Source organism: Mesoplodon bidens (assembly GCF_964165515.1).
Source record: "Mesoplodon bidens genome assembly, chromosome: X".
Taxonomy (NCBI): Eukaryota; Metazoa; Chordata; class Mammalia; order Artiodactyla; family Ziphiidae; genus Mesoplodon; species Mesoplodon bidens.
The window spans coordinates 97,032,833-97,049,465 of record NC_138163.1 but is presented as its reverse complement, the minus strand read 5'-3'; positions in this window follow the sequence as shown (position 1 = coordinate 97,049,465).

The following is a 16,633-nucleotide window of genomic DNA, read 5'->3' as shown; positions in this document are numbered from 1 at the left end:
CTGGTGTTGCCTGGATGAATGCTGTTACGTTCCTGGGGAATTTGACTGATGACTTCCTTCTCATGCTTATTAACAGATTGCACACAGCCATCCCAACATAGATGAAAATAGCTTCCAAAGTCCTTGTGGGTAACTGTTTTCCTGGAGTAGCCTCTCTGTGGGAAGAGTAACTTTACTAAGAATAAGTATGCTGGGAGCTCGAGGCTTTTTAGGGCATGAGCCACCTCGTCTCCTTGCATGGACTTGCAATACAACTTTCTCTGCTCCAAAAAAAAAAAAAAGTGTACTGAATAGTATTGGAAAAATGTCTTTAGATTTATTTATGATGAAATGTATCTTTGTATTTTGTATATTTATATTGTTGACGTGTATTAGTAACAAAACTTTTCATTTGTACACACACACCCATAGTTCCAGCAGCCCGTTGATAAGCAACCCAAACAAGAGAATCCACTAACTGAAAGTCAGGACATAACACCTGGTGAAGAGAAAATGGATGAAAGACCATATTCAGTTAAAGGTGAAGGGAAAGGGAAGAAGAATGCCTGTTGGGTGTGTGTATGTGATGTGTCATGCATTATGATATACCAGTAAGAGAAGGAAAGAAAACAATAGAGAGGGATCTCAAACGTGGCCTGAAAATTGGCTGGAGAAGTGAAGAGAGTATAATTTGCCGTTTAGGGCAATCTCTCACTATAATAAATTTTCCCCAATTTATGAATGAGAAAATTGAGGCTAAAGGATTGGGTTTATCAAAGAGCACTTGGCTTTTGAATACAAAATCTATTTCACTCCAGAGTTTGTGTCTTCCTACCATGAATGTTGCTGTAAAAAAGGTGAATGATTTTGCTCAAAACTCAAATGTCTGTACTGTAATGTAGCTCATTATTGCCCCAGTTCAATGTAGTAGGATAGAGGCTCCAGAAATGAGTCATGTATGATGGCCATGGTTTCTGTAATTCATATTTTTACATGGTACGTTTGATAAAAGCTGGGTAGTTCAGGATACTGGCATACAGGTAGCTGGTTTAGTATGATATTTTTAAAGTGGTTTTTAAAAGGTGGGTAAATCCTTCTATGGTTAGGAAAATCAAAAGGTTAATTATTCTAAGATTAACATGAGACAGACATTATTTCTCCTGGATATATATAGCATTTTGAAGCAAAACATTTACATAACTCAGGCCACCATTAAAGGTTTGTAGAAAATGACTGGCAATAATGCCCTTGCATTTCTTTGTACCCCATTTCCTTTTTCTCATTGTATATTTGACTGTTCTTCATAAATATTACTGTTATTTTGGTTATTTCATTTAATTTTTATTTTGTGGTACGCGGGCCTGTCACCGCCGTGGCCTATCCCGCTGTGGAGCGCAGGCTCTGGACGCGCAGCCTCAGCGGCCATGGCTCACGGGCCCAGCTGCTCCGCGGCACATGCGATCCTTCCGGAGCGGGGCACGAACCTGCGTCCCCTGCATCGGCAGGCGGACCCTCAACCAGTGCGCCACTAGGGAAGCCCTACCATGTGTTCTTTTTTTTTTAACATTTATTTATTTAGTTTTTGGATGCATTGGGACTTCATTGCACCACCAGGCTTTCTCTAGTTTCGGCGAGCGGGCACTACAGTTCGTTGCAATGCGCGGGCTTCTCGTTGTGGTGGCTTCTCTTGTTGCAGAGCACGGGCTTTATGCGCGCGGGTTTCAGTAGTTGTGGCTCGCGGGCCCTAGAGCGCAGGCTCAGGACTTGTGGCACATGGGCTTAGTTGCTCTGCGGCATGTGGGATCTTCCCGAACCAGGGCTCGAACCCGTGTCCTCTGCATTGGCAGGCGGACTCCCAACCGCTGTGCCACCAGGGAAGTCCCTACCATGTGTCTTAAGGTGATTTTTCTGTCAGCTTCGCCATGACATAAAGAGTTGCTTTTGCAAGTTGCCAGATCTGGTGTGATTGGAAAGCACACACAATTAAATTACCTTGAGACTTATTCTGAAAATGTGTTCAATATTACAAAAGTAGTACACATCACCATTTGGCCACGGAAGTGTTGAAATATAATTATCCTCTTAAGTGCACTTTCCAAATGACAATGTTCTCTTTTCAGCGGGAAATATGGGTTGGAGAAGAAAGTCAACATACAGACCTCAAGAAAGAGGTGATGGTCAAGGCTATCCCAGTGCAGTTGGGCCTGTGGTTGTAAGTGTTTTAACGTTTGATGATTTTTATTAGTAGAAATTAGTTTTTGTGAAAATGTTGTTGAACCAATATAGATACAGTGATAAAGGTCTTCCATGTGATAAGGAACATTGATCCAGGAGGACTATATTCCGGTGTTGCCTGGATGAATGCTGTTACATTCCTGGGGAATTTGACTGATGACTTCCTTCTCATGCTTATTAACAGATTGCACACAGCCATCCAGACATAGATGAAAATAGCTTCCAAAGTCCTTGTGGGTAACTGTTTTCCTGGAGTAGCCTCTCTGTGGGAAGAGTAACTTTACTAAGAATAAGTATGCTGGGAGCTCGAGGCTTTTTAGGGCATGAGCCACCTCGTCTCCTTGCATGGACTTGCAATACAACTTTCTCTGCTCCAAAAAAAAAAAAAAGTGTACTGAATAGTATTGGAAAAATGTCTTTAGATTTATTTATGATGAAATGTATCTTTGTATATTTATATTGTTGACGTGTATTAGTAACAAAACTTTTCATTTGTACACACACACCCATAGTTCCAGCAGCCTGGGGATAAGCAACCCAAACAAGAGAATGCACTAACTGAAAATCAGGACATAACACCTGGTGAAGAGAAAATGGATGAAGGAGCATATTCAGTTAAAGGTGAAGGGAAAGGGAAGAGGAATGCCTGTTGGGTGTGTGTATGTGTGTGTGTGTATGTGATGTGTCATGCATTATGATATACCAGTAAGAGAAGGAAAGAAAACAATAGAAAGGGATCTCAAACGTGGCCTGAAAATTGGCTGGAGAAGTGAAGAGAGTATAATTGCAGTTTAGGGCAATCACTCACTATAATAAATTTTCCCCAATTTATGAATGAGAAAATTGAGGCTAAAGGATTGGGTTTATCAAAGAGCACTTGGCTTTTGAATACAAAATCTGTATTTCACTCCAGAGTTTGTGTCTTCCTGCCATGAATGTTGCTGTAAAAAAGGTGAATGATTTTGCTCAAAACTCAAATGTCTGTACTGTAATGTAGCTCATTATTGCCCCAGTTCAATGTAGTAGGATAGAGGCTCCAGAAATGAGTCATGGATGATGGCCATGGTTTCTGTAATTCATATTTTTACATGGTATGTTTGATAAAAGCTGGGTAGTTCAGGATACTGGCATACAGGTAGCTGGCTTATTATGATATTTTTAAAGTGGTTTTTAAAAGGTGGGTAAATCCTTCTATGGTTAGGAAAATCAAATGGTTAATTATTCTAAGATTAACATGAGACAGACATTATTTCTCCTGGATATATATAGTATTTTGAAGAAAAACCTTTACATAACTCAGGCCACCATTAAAGGTTTGTAGAAAATGACTGGCAATAATGCCCTTGCATTTCTTTCTACCCCATTTCCTTTTTCTCATTGTATATTTGACTGTTCTTCAAAAATATTACTGTTATTTTGGTTATTTCATTTAATTTTTATTTTGTGGTACGCGGGCCTGTCACCACCGTGGCCTATCCCGCTGTGGAGCGCAGGCTCTGGACGCGCAGCCTCAGCGGCCATGGCTCACGGGCCCAGCTGCTCCGCGGCACATGCGATCCTTCCGGAGCGGGGCACGAACCTGCGTCCCCTGCATCGGCAGGCGGACCCTCAACCAGTGCGCCACTAGGGAAGCCCTACCATGTGTTCTTTTTTTTTTAACATTTATTTATTTAGTTTTTGGATGCATTGGGACTTCATTGCACCACCAGGCTTCCTCTAGTTTCGGCGAGCGGGCACTACAGTTCGTTGCAGTGCGTGGGCTTCTCGTTGTGGTGGCTTCTCTTGTTGCAGAGAACGGGCTTTATGCGCGCGGGTTTCAGTAGTTGTGGCTCGCGGGCCCTAGAGCGCAGGCTCAGGACTTGTGCCCCGTGGGCTTAGTTGCTCTGCGGCATGTGGGATCTTCCCGAACCAGGGCTCGAACCCGTGTCCTCTGCATTGGCAGGCGGACTCCCAAACGCTGTGCCACCAGGGAAGTCCCTACCATGTGTCTTAAGGTGATTTTTCTGTCAGCTTGGCCATGACATAAAGAGTTGCTTTTGCAAGTTGCCAGATCTGGTGTGATTGGAAAGCACACACAATTAAATTACCTTGAGACTTATTCTGAAAATGTGTTCAATATTACAAAAGTAGTACACATCACCATTTGGCCACGGAAGTGTTGAAATATAATTATCCTCTTAAGTGCATTTTCCAAATGACAATGTTCTGTTTTCAGCGGGAAATATGGGTTGGAGAAGAAAGTCAACATACAGACCTCAAGAAAGAGGTGATGGTCAAGGCTATCCCAGTGCAGTTGGGCCTGTGGTTGTAAGTGTTTTAACATTTGATGATTTTTATTAGTAGAAATTAGTTTTTGTGGAAATGTTGTTGAACCAATATAGATACAGTGATAAAGGTCTTCCATGTGATAAGGAACTTTGATCCAGGAGGACTATATTCTGGTGTTGCCTGGATGAATGCTGTTACGTTCCTGGGGAATTTGACTGATGACTTCCTTCTCATGCTTATTAACAGATTGCACACAGCCATCCCAACATAGATGAAAATAGCTTCCAAAGTCCTTGTGGGTAACTGTTTTCCTGGAGTAGCCTCTCTGTGGGAAGAGTAACTTTACTAAGAATAAGTATGCTGGGAGCTCGAGGCTTTTTAGGGCATGAGCCACCTCGTCTCCTTGCATGGACTTGCAATACAACTTTCTCTGCTCCAAAAAAAAAAAAAAGTGTACTGAATAGTATTGGAAAAATGTCTTTAGATTTATTTATGATGAAATGTATCTTTGTATTTTGTATATTTATATTGTTGACGTGTATTAGTAACAAAACTTTTCATTTGTACACACACACCCATAGTTCCAGCAGCCCGTTGATAAGCAACCCAAACAAGAGAATCCACTAACTGAAAGTCAGGACATAACACCTGGTGAAGAGAAAATGGATGAAAGACCATATTCAGTTAAAGGTGAAGGGAAAGGGAAGAAGAATGCCTGTTGGGTGTGTGTATGTGATGTGTCATGCATTATGATATACCAGTAAGAGAAGGAAAGAAAACAATAGAGAGGGATCTCAAACGTGGCCTGAAAATTGGCTGGAGAAGTGAAGAGAGTATAATTTGCCGTTTAGGGCAATCTCTCACTATAATAAATTTTCCCCAATTTATGAATGAGAAAATTGAGGCTAAAGGATTGGGTTTATCAAAGAGCACTTGGCTTTTGAATACAAAATCTATTTCACTCCAGAGTTTGTGTCTTCCTACCATGAATGTTGCTGTAAAAAAGGTGAATGATTTTGCTCAAAACTCAAATGTCTGTACTCTAATGTAGCTCATTATTGCCCCAGTTCAATGTAGTAGGATAGAGGCTCCAGAAATGAGTCATGTATGATGGCCATTGTTTCTGTAATTCATATTTTTACATGGTACGTTTGATAAAAGCTGGGTAGTTCAGGATACTGGCATACAGGTAGCTGGTTTAGTATGATTTTTTTAAAGTGGTTTTTAAAAGGTGGTCACATCCTTCTATGGTTAGGAAAATCAAAAGGTTAATTATTCTAAGATTAACATGAGACAGACATTATTTCTCCTGGATATATATAGCATTTTGAAGCAAAACATTTACATAACTCAGGCCACCATTAAAGGTTTGTAGAAAATGACTGGCAATAATGCCCTTGCATTTCTTTGTACCCCATTTCCTTTTTCTCATTGTATATTTGACTGTTCTTCATAAATATTACTGTTATTTTGGTTATTTCATTTAATTTTTATTTTGTGGTACGCGGGCCTGTCACCGCCGTGGCCTATCCCGCTGTGGAGCGCAGGCTCTGGACGCGCAGCCTCAGCGGCCATGGCTCACGGGCCCAGCTGCTCCGCGGCACATGCGATCCTTCCGGAGCGGGGCACGAACCTGCGTCCCCTGCATCGGCAGGCGGACCCTCAACCAGTGCGCCACTAGGGAAGCCCTACCATGTGTTCTTTTTTTTTTAACATTTATTTATTTAGTTTTTGGATGCATTGGGACTTCATTGCACCACCAGGCTTTCTCTAGTTTCGGCGAGCGGGCACTACAGTTCGTTGCAGTGCGCGGGCTTCTCGTTGTGGTGGCTTCTCTTGTTGCAGAGCACGGGCTTTATGCGCGCGGGTTTCAGTAGTTGTGGCTCGCGGGCCCTAGAGCGCAGGCTCAGGAGTTGTGGCACATGGGCTTAGTTGCTCTGCGGCATGTGGGATCTTCCCGAACCAGGGCTCGAACCCGTGTCCTCTGCATTGGCAGGCGGACTCCCAACCGCTGTGCCACCAGGGAAGTCCCTACCATGTGTCTTAAGGTGATTTTTCTGTCAGCTTCGCCATGACATAAAGAGTTGCTTTTGCAAGTTGCCAGATCTGGTGTGATTGGAAAGCACACACAATTAAATTACCTTGAGACTTATTCTGAAAATGTGTTCAATATTACAAAAGTAGTACACATCACCATTTGGCCACGGAAGTGTTGAAATATAATTATCCTCTTAAGTGCACTTTCCAAATGACAATGTTCTCTTTTCAGCGGGAAATATGGGTTGGAGAAGAAAGTCAACATACAGACCTCAAGAAAGAGGTGATGGTCAAGGCTATCCCAGTGCAGTTGGGCCTGTGGTTGTAAGTGTTTTAACGTTTGATGATTTTTATTAGTAGAAATTAGTTTTTGTGAAAATGTTGTTGAACCAATATAGATACAGTGATAAAGGTCTTCCATGTGATAAGGAACATTGATCCAGGAGGACTATATTCCGGTGTTGCCTGGATGAATGCTGTTACATTCCTGGGGAATTTGACTGATGACTTCCTTCTCATGCTTATTAACAGATTGCACACAGCCATCCAGACATAGATGAAAATAGCTTCCAAAGTCCTTGTGGGTAACTGTTTTCCTGGAGTAGCCTCTCTGTGGGAAGAGTAACTTTACTAAGAATAAGTATGCTGGGAGCTCGAGGCTTTTTAGGGCATGAGCCACCTCGTCTCCTTGCATGGACTTGCAATACAACTTTCTCTGCTCCAAAAAAAAAAAAAAGTGTACTGAATAGTATTGGAAAAATGTCTTTAGATTTATTTATGATGAAATGTATCTTTGTATATTTATATTGTTGACGTGTATTAGTAACAAAACTTTTCATTTGTACACACACACCCATAGTTCCAGCAGCCTGGGGATAAGCAACCCAAACAAGAGAATGCACTAACTGAAAATCAGGACATAACACCTGGTGAAGAGAAAATGGATGAAGGAGCATATTCAGTTAAAGGTGAAGGGAAAGGGAAGAGGAATGCCTGTTGGGTGTGTGTATGTGTGTGTGTGTATGTGATGTGTCATGCATTATGATATACCAGTAAGAGAAGGAAAGAAAACAATAGAAAGGGATCTCAAACGTGGCCTGAAAATTGGCTGGAGAAGTGAAGAGAGTATAATTGCAGTTTAGGGCAATCACTGACTATAATAAATTTTCCCCAATTTATGAATGAGAAAATTGAGGCTAAAGGATTGGGTTTATCAAAGAGCACTTGGCTTTTGAATACAAAATCTGTATTTCACTCCAGAGTTTGTGTCTTCCTGCCATGAATGTTGCTGTAAAAAAGGTGAATGATTTTGCTCAAAACTCAAATGTCTGTACTGTAATGTAGCTCATTATTGCCCCAGTTCAATGTAGTAGGATAGAGGCTCCAGAAATGAGTCATGGATGATGGCCATGGTTTCTGTAATTCATATTTTTACATGGTATGTTTGATAAAAGCTGGGTAGTTCAGGATACTGGCATACAGGTAGCTGGCTTATTATGATATTTTTAAAGTGGTTTTTAAAAGGTGGGTAAATCCTTCTATGGTTAGGAAAATCAAATGGTTAATTATTCTAAGATTAACATGAGACAGACATTATTTCTCCGGGATATATATAGTATTTTGAAGAAAAACCTTTACATAACTCAGGCCACCATTAAAGGTTTGTAGAAAATGACTGGCAATAATGCCCTTGCATTTCTTTCTACCCCATTTCCTTTTTCTCATTGTATATTTGACTGTTCTTCAAAAATATTACTGTTATTTTGGTTATTTCATTTAATTTTTATTTTGTGGTACGCGGGCCTGTCACCGCCGTGGCCTATCCCGCTGTGGAGCGCAGGCTCTGGACGCGCAGCCTCAGCGGCCATGGCTCACGGGCCCAGCTGCTCCGCGGCACATGCGATCCTTCCGGAGCGGGGCACGAACCTGCGTCCCCTGCATCGGCAGGCGGACCCTCAACCAGTGCGCCACTAGGGAAGCCCTACCATGTGTTCTTTTTTTTTTAACATTTATTTATTTAGTTTTTGGATGCATTGGGACTTCATTGCACCACCAGGCTTCCTCTAGTTTCGGCGAGCGGGCACTACAGTTCGTTGCAGTGCGTGGGCTTCTCGTTGTGGTGGCTTCTCTTGTTGCAGAGAACGGGCTTTATGCGCGCGGGTTTCAGTAGTTGTGGCTCGCGGGCCCTAGAGCGCAGGCTCAGGACTTGTGCCACGTGGGCTTAGTTGCTCTGCGGCATGTGGGATCTTCCCGAACCAGGGCTCGAACCCGTGTCCTCTGCATTGGCAGGCGGACTCCCAAACGCTGTGCCACCAGGGAAGTCCCTACCATGTGTCTTAAGGTGATTTTTCTGTCAGCTTGGCCATGACATAAAGAGTTGCTTTTGCAAGTTGCCAGATCTGGTGTGATTGGAAAGCACACACAATTAAATTACCTTGAGACTTATTCTGAAAATGTGTTCAATATTACAAAAGTAGTACACATCACCATTTGGCCACGGAAGTGTTGAAATATAATTATCCTCTTAAGTGCATTTTCCAAATGACAATGTTCTGTTTTCAGCGGGAAATATGGGTTGGAGAAGAAAGTCAACATACAGACCTCAAGAAAGAGGTGATGGTCAAGGCTATCCCAGTGCAGTTGGGCCTGTGGTTGTAAGTGTTTTAACATTTGATGATTTTTATTAGTAGAAATTAGTTTTTGTGGAAATGTTGTTGAACCAATATAGATACAGTGATAAAGGTCTTCCATGTGATAAGGAACTTTGATCCAGGAGGACTATATTCTGGTGTTGCCTGGATGAATGCTGTTACGTTCCTGGGGAATTTGACTGATGACTTCCTTCTCATGCTTATTAACAGATTGCACACAGCCATCCCAACATAGATGAAAATAGCTTCCAAAGTCCTTGTGGGTAACTGTTTTCCTGGAGTAGCCTCTCTGTGGGAAGAGTAACTTTACTAAGAATAAGTATGCTGGGAGCTCGAGGCTTTTTAGGGCATGAGCCACCTCGTCTCCTTGCATGGACTTGCAATACAACTTTCTCTGCTCCAAAAAAAAAAAAAAGTGTACTGAATAGTATTGGAAAAATGTCTTTAGATTTATTTATGATGAAATGTATCTTTGTATTTTGTATATTTATATTGTTGACGTGTATTAGTAACAAAACTTTTCATTTGTACACACACACCCATAGTTCCAGCAGCCCGTTGATAAGCAACCCAAACAAGAGAATCCACTAACTGAAAGTCAGGACATAACACCTGGTGAAGAGAAAATGGATGAAAGACCATATTCAGTTAAAGGTGAAGGGAAAGGGAAGAAGAATGCCTGTTGGGTGTGTGTATGTGATGTGTCATGCATTATGATATACCAGTAAGAGAAGGAAAGAAAACAATAGAGAGGGATCTCAAACGTGGCCTGAAAATTGGCTGGAGAAGTGAAGAGAGTATAATTTGCCGTTTAGGGCAATCTCTCACTATAATAAATTTTCCCCAATTTATGAATGAGAAAATTGAGGCTAAAGGATTGGGTTTATCAAAGAGCACTTGGCTTTTGAATACAAAATCTATTTCACTCCAGAGTTTGTGTCTTCCTACCATGAATGTTGCTGTAAAAAAGGTGAATGATTTTGCTCAAAACTCAAATGTCTGTACTGTAATGTAGCTCATTATTGCCCCAGTTCAATGTAGTAGGATAGAGGCTCCAGAAATGAGTCATGTATGATGGCCATGGTTTCTGTAATTCATATTTTTACATGGTACGTTTGATAAAAGCTGGGTAGTTCAGGATACTGGCATACAGGTAGCTGGTTTAGTATGATATTTTTAAAGTGGTTTTTAAAAGGTGGGTAAATCCTTCTATGGTTAGGAAAATCAAAAGGTTAATTATTCTAAGATTAACATGAGACAGACATTACTTCTCCTGGATATATATAGCATTTTGAAGCAAAACATTTACATAACTCAGGCCACCATTAAGGTTTGTAGAAAATGACTGGCAATAATGCCCTTGCATTTCTTTGTACCCCATTTCCTTTTTCTCATTGTATATTTGACTGTTCTTCATAAATATTACTGTTATTTTGGTTATTTCATTTAATTTTTATTTTGTGGTACGCGGGCCTGTCACCGCCGTGGCCTATCCCGCTGTGGAGCGCAGGCTCTGGACGCGCAGCCTCAGCGGCCATGGCTCACGGGCCCAGCTGCTCCGCGGCACATGCGATCCTTCCGGAGCGGGGCACGAACCTGCGTCCCCTGCATCTGCAGGCGGACCCTCAACCAGTGCGCCACTAGGGAAGCCCTACCATGTGTTCTTTTTTTTTTAACATTTATTTATTTAGTTTTTGGATGCATTGGGACTTCATTGCACCACCAGGCTTTCTCTAGTTTCGGCGAGCGGGCACTACAGTTCGTTGCAGTGCGCGGGCTTCTCGTTGTGGTGGCTTCTCTTGTTGCAGAGCACGGGCTTTATGCGCGCGGGTTTCAGTAGTTGTGGCTCGCGGGCCCTAGAGCGCAGGCTCAGGAGTTGTGGCACATGGGCTTAGTTGCTCTGCGGCATGTGGGATCTTCCCGAACCAGGGCTCGAACCCGTGTCCTCTGCATTGGCAGGCGGACTCCCAACCGCTGTGCCACCAGGGAAGTCCCTACCATGTGTCTTAAGGTGATTTTTCTGTCAGCTTCGCCATGACATAAAGAGTTGCTTTTGCAAGTTGCCAGATCTGGTGTGATTGGAAAGCACACACAATTAAATTACCTTGAGACTTATTCTGAAAATGTGTTCAATATTACAAAAGTAGTACACATCACCATTTGGCCACGGAAGTGTTGAAATATAATTATCCTCTTAAGTGCACTTTCCAAATGACAATGTTCTCTTTTCAGCGGGAAATATGGGTTGGAGAAGAAAGTCAACATACAGACCTCAAGAAAGAGGTGATGGTCAAGGCTATCCCAGTGCAGTTGGGCCTGTGGTTGTAAGTGTTTTAACGTTTGATGATTTTTATTAGTAGAAATTAGTTTTTGTGAAAATGTTGTTGAACCAATATAGATACAGTGATAAAGGTCTTCCATGTGATAAGGAACATTGATCCAGGAGGACTATATTCCGGTGTTGCCTGGATGAATGCTGTTACATTCCTGGGGAATTTGACTGATGACTTCCTTCTCATGCTTATTAACAGATTGCACACAGCCATCCAGACATAGATGAAAATAGCTTCCAAAGTCCTTGTGGGTAACTGTTTTCCTGGAGTAGCCTCTCTGTGGGAAGAGTAACTTTACTAAGAATAAGTATGCTGGGAGCTCGAGGCTTTTTAGGGCATGAGCCACCTCGTCTCCTTGCATGGACTTGCAATACAACTTTCTCTGCTCCAAAAAAAAAAAAAAAGTGTACTGAATAGTATTGGAAAAATGTCTTTAGATTTATTTATGATGAAATGTATCTTTGTATATTTATATTGTTGACGTGTATTAGTAACAAAACTTTTCATTTGTACACACACACCCATAGTTCCAGCAGCCTGGTGATAAGCAACCCAAACAAGAGAATGCACTAACTGAAAATCAGGACATAACACCTGGTGAAGAGAAAATGGATGAAGGAGCATATTCAGTTAAAGGTGAAGGGAAAGGGAAGAGGAATGCCTGTTGGGTGTGTGTATGTGTGTGTGTGTATGTGATGTGTCATGCATTATGATATACCAGTAAGAGAAGGAAAGAAAACAATAGAAAGGGATCTCAAACGTGGCCTGAAAATTGGCTGGAGAAGTGAAGAGAGTATAATTTGCAGTTTAGGGCAATCACTCACTATAATAAATTTTCCCCAATTTATGAATGAGAAAATTGAGGCTAAAGGATTGGGTTTATCAAAGAGCACTTGGCTTTTGAATACAAAATCTGTATTTCACTCCAGAGTTTGTGTCTTCCTGCCATGAATGTTGCTGTAAAAAAGGTGAATGATTTTGCTCAAAACTCAAATGTCTGTACTGTAATGTAGCTCATTATTGCCCCAGTTCAATGTAGTAGGATAGAGGCTCCAGAAATGAGTCATGGATGATGGCCATGGTTTCTGTAATTCATATTTTTACATGGTATGTTTGATAAAAGCTGGGTAGTTCAGGATACTGGCATACAGGTAGCTGGCTTATTATGATATTTTTAAAGTGGTTTTTAAAAGGTGGGTAAATCCTTCTATGGTTAGGAAAATCAAATGGTTAATTATTCTAAGATTAACATGAGACAGACATTATTTCTCCTGGATATATATAGTATTTTGAAGAAAAACCTTTACATAACTCAGGCCACCATTAAAGGTTTGTAGAAAATGACTGGCAATAATGCCCTTGCATTTCTTTCTACCCCATTTCCTTTTTCTCATTGTATATTTGACTGTTCTTCAAAAATATTACTGTTATTTTGGTTATTTCATTTAATTTTTATTTTGTGGTACGCGGGCCTGTCACCGCCGTGGCCTATCCCGCTGTGGAGCGCAGGCTCTGGACGCGCAGCCTCAGCGGCCATGGCTCACGGGCCCAGCTGCTCCGCGGCACATGCGATCCTTCCGGAGCGGGGCACGAACCTGCGTCCCCTGCATCGGCAGGCGGACCCTCAACCAGTGCGCCACTAGGGAAGCCCTACCATGTGTTCTTTTTTTTTTAACATTTATTTATTTAGTTTTTGGATGCATTGGGACTTCATTGCACCACCAGGCTTCCTCTAGTTTCGGCGAGCGGGCACTACAGTTCGTTGCAGTGCGTGGGCTTCTCGTTGTGGTGGCTTCTCTTGTTGCAGAGAACGGGCTTTATGCGCGCGGGTTTCAGTAGTTGTGGCTCGCGGGCCCTAGAGCGCAGGCTCAGGACTTGTGCCCCGTGGGCTTAGTTGCTCTGCGGCATGTGGGATCTTCCCGAACCAGGGCTCGAACCCGTGTCCTCTGCATTGGCAGGCGGACTCCCAAACGCTGTGCCACCAGGGAAGTCCCTACCATGTGTCTTAAGGTGATTTTTCTGTCAGCTTGGCCATGACATAAAGAGTTGCTTTTGCAAGTTGCCAGATCTGGTGTGATTGGAAAGCACACACAATTAAATTACCTTGAGACTTATTCTGAAAATGTGTTCAATATTACAAAAGTAGTACACATCACCATTTGGCCACGGAAGTGTTGAAATATAATTATCCTCTTAAGTGCATTTTCCAAATGACAATGTTCTGTTTTCAGCGGGAAATATGGGTTGGAGAAGAAAGTCAACATACAGACCTCAAGAAAGAGGTGATGGTCAAGGCTATCCCAGTGCAGTTGGGCCTGTGGTTGTAAGTGTTTTAACATTTGATGATTTTTATTAGTAGAAATTAGTTTTTGTGGAAATGTTGTTGAACCAATATAGATACAGTGATAAAGGTCTTCCATGTGATAAGGAACTTTGATCCAGGAGGACTATATTCTGGTGTTGCCTGGATGAATGCTGTTACGTTCCTGGGGAATTTGACTGATGACTTCCTTCTCATGCTTATTAACAGATTGCACACAGCCATCCCAACATAGATGAAAATAGCTTCCAAAGTCCTTGTGGGTAACTGTTTTCCTGGAGTAGCCTCTCTGTGGGAAGAGTAACTTTACTAAGAATAAGTATGCTGGGAGCTCGAGGCTTTTTAGGGCATGAGCCACCTCGTCTCCTTGCATGGACTTGCAATACAACTTTCTCTGCTCCAAAAAAAAAAAAAAGTGTACTGAATAGTATTGGAAAAATGTCTTTAGATTTATTTATGATGAAATGTATCTTTGTATTTTGTATATTTATATTGTTGACGTGTATTAGTAACAAAACTTTTCATTTGTACACACACACCCATAGTTCCAGCAGCCCGTTGATAAGCAACCCAAACAAGAGAATCCACTAACTGAAAGTCAGGACATAACACCTGGTGAAGAGAAAATGGATGAAAGACCATATTCAGTTAAAGGTGAAGGGAAAGGGAAGAAGAATGCCTGTTGGGTGTGTGTATGTGATGTGTCATGCATTATGATATACCAGTAAGAGAAGGAAAGAAAACAATAGAGAGGGATCTCAAACGTGGCCTGAAAATTGGCTGGAGAAGTGAAGAGAGTATAATTTGCCGTTTAGGGCAATCTCTCACTATAATAAATTTTCCCCAATTTATGAATGAGAAAATTGAGGCTAAAGGATTGGGTTTATCAAAGAGCACTTGGCTTTTGAATACAAAATCTATTTCACTCCAGAGTTTGTGTCTTCCTACCATGAATGTTGCTGTAAAAAAGGTGAATGATTTTGCTCAAAACTCAAATGTCTGTACTCTAATGTAGCTCATTATTGCCCCAGTTCAATGTAGTAGGATAGAGGCTCCAGAAATGAGTCATGTATGATGGCCATTGTTTCTGTAATTCATATTTTTACATGGTACGTTTGATAAAAGCTGGGTAGTTCAGGATACTGGCATACAGGTAGCTGGTTTAGTATGATTTTTTTAAAGTGGTTTTTAAAAGGTGGTCACATCCTTCTATGGTTAGGAAAATCAAAAGGTTAATTATTCTAAGATTAACATGAGACAGACATTATTTCTCCTGGATATATATAGCATTTTGAAGCAAAACATTTACATAACTCAGGCCACCATTAAAGGTTTGTAGAAAATGACTGGCAATAATGCCCTTGCATTTCTTTGTACCCCATTTCCTTTTTCTCATTGTATATTTGACTGTTCTTCATAAATATTACTGTTATTTTGGTTATTTCATTTAATTTTTATTTTGTGGTACGCGGGCCTGTCACCGCCGTGGCCTATCCCGCTGTGGAGCGCAGGCTCTGGACGCGCAGCCTCAGCGGCCATGGCTCACGGGCCCAGCTGCTCCGCGGCACATGCGATCCTTCCGGAGCGGGGCACGAACCTGCGTCCCCTGCATCGGCAGGCGGACCCTCAACCAGTGCGCCACTAGGGAAGCCCTACCATGTGTTCTTTTTTTTTTAACATTTATTTATTTAGTTTTTGGATGCATTGGGACTTCATTGCACCACCAGGCTTTCTCTAGTTTCGGCGAGCGGGCACTACAGTTCGTTGCAGTGCGCGGGCTTCTCGTTGTGGTGGCTTCTCTTGTTGCAGAGCACGGGCTTTATGCGCGCGGGTTTCAGTAGTTGTGGCTCGCGGGCCCTAGAGCGCAGGCTCAGGAGTTGTGGCACATGGGCTTAGTTGCTCTGCGGCATGTGGGATCTTCCCGAACCAGGGCTCGAACCCGTGTCCTCTGCATTGGCAGGCGGACTCCCAACCGCTGTGCCACCAGGGAAGTCCCTACCATGTGTCTTAAGGTGATTTTTCTGTCAGCTTGGCCATGACATAAAGAGTTGCTTTTGCAAGTTGCCAGATCTGGTGTGATTGGAAAGCACACACAATTAAATTACCTTGAGACTTATTCTGAAAATGTGTTCAATATTACAAAAGTAGTACACATCACCATTTGGCCACGGAAGTGTTGAAATATAATTATCCTCTTAAGTGCACTTTCCAAATGACAATGTTCTCTTTTCAGCGGGAAATATGGGTTGGAGAAGAAAGTCAACATACAGACCTCAAGAAAGAGGTGATGGTCAAGGCTATCCCAGTGCAGTTGGGCCTGTGGTTGTAAGTGTTTTAACGTTTGATGATTTTTATTAGTAGAAATTAGTTTTTGTGAAAATGTTGTTGAACCAATATAGATACAGTGATAAAGGTCTTCCATGTGATAAGGAACATTGATCCAGGAGGACTATATTCCGGTGTTGCCTGGATGAATGCTGTTACATTCCTGGGGAATTTGACTGATGACTTCCTTCTCATGCTTATTAACAGATTGCACACAGCCATCCAGACATAGATGAAAATAGCTTCCAAAGTCCTTGTGGGTAACTGTTTTCCTGGAGTAGCCTCTCTGTGGGAAGAGTAACTTTACTAAGAATAAGTATGCTGGGAGCTCGAGGCTTTTTAGGGCATGAGCCACCTCGTCTCCTTGCATGGACTTGCAATACAACTTTCTCTGCTCCAAAAAAAAAAAAAAGTGTACTGAATAGTATTGGAAAAATGTCTTTAGATTTATTTATGATGAAATGTATCTTTGTATATTTATATTG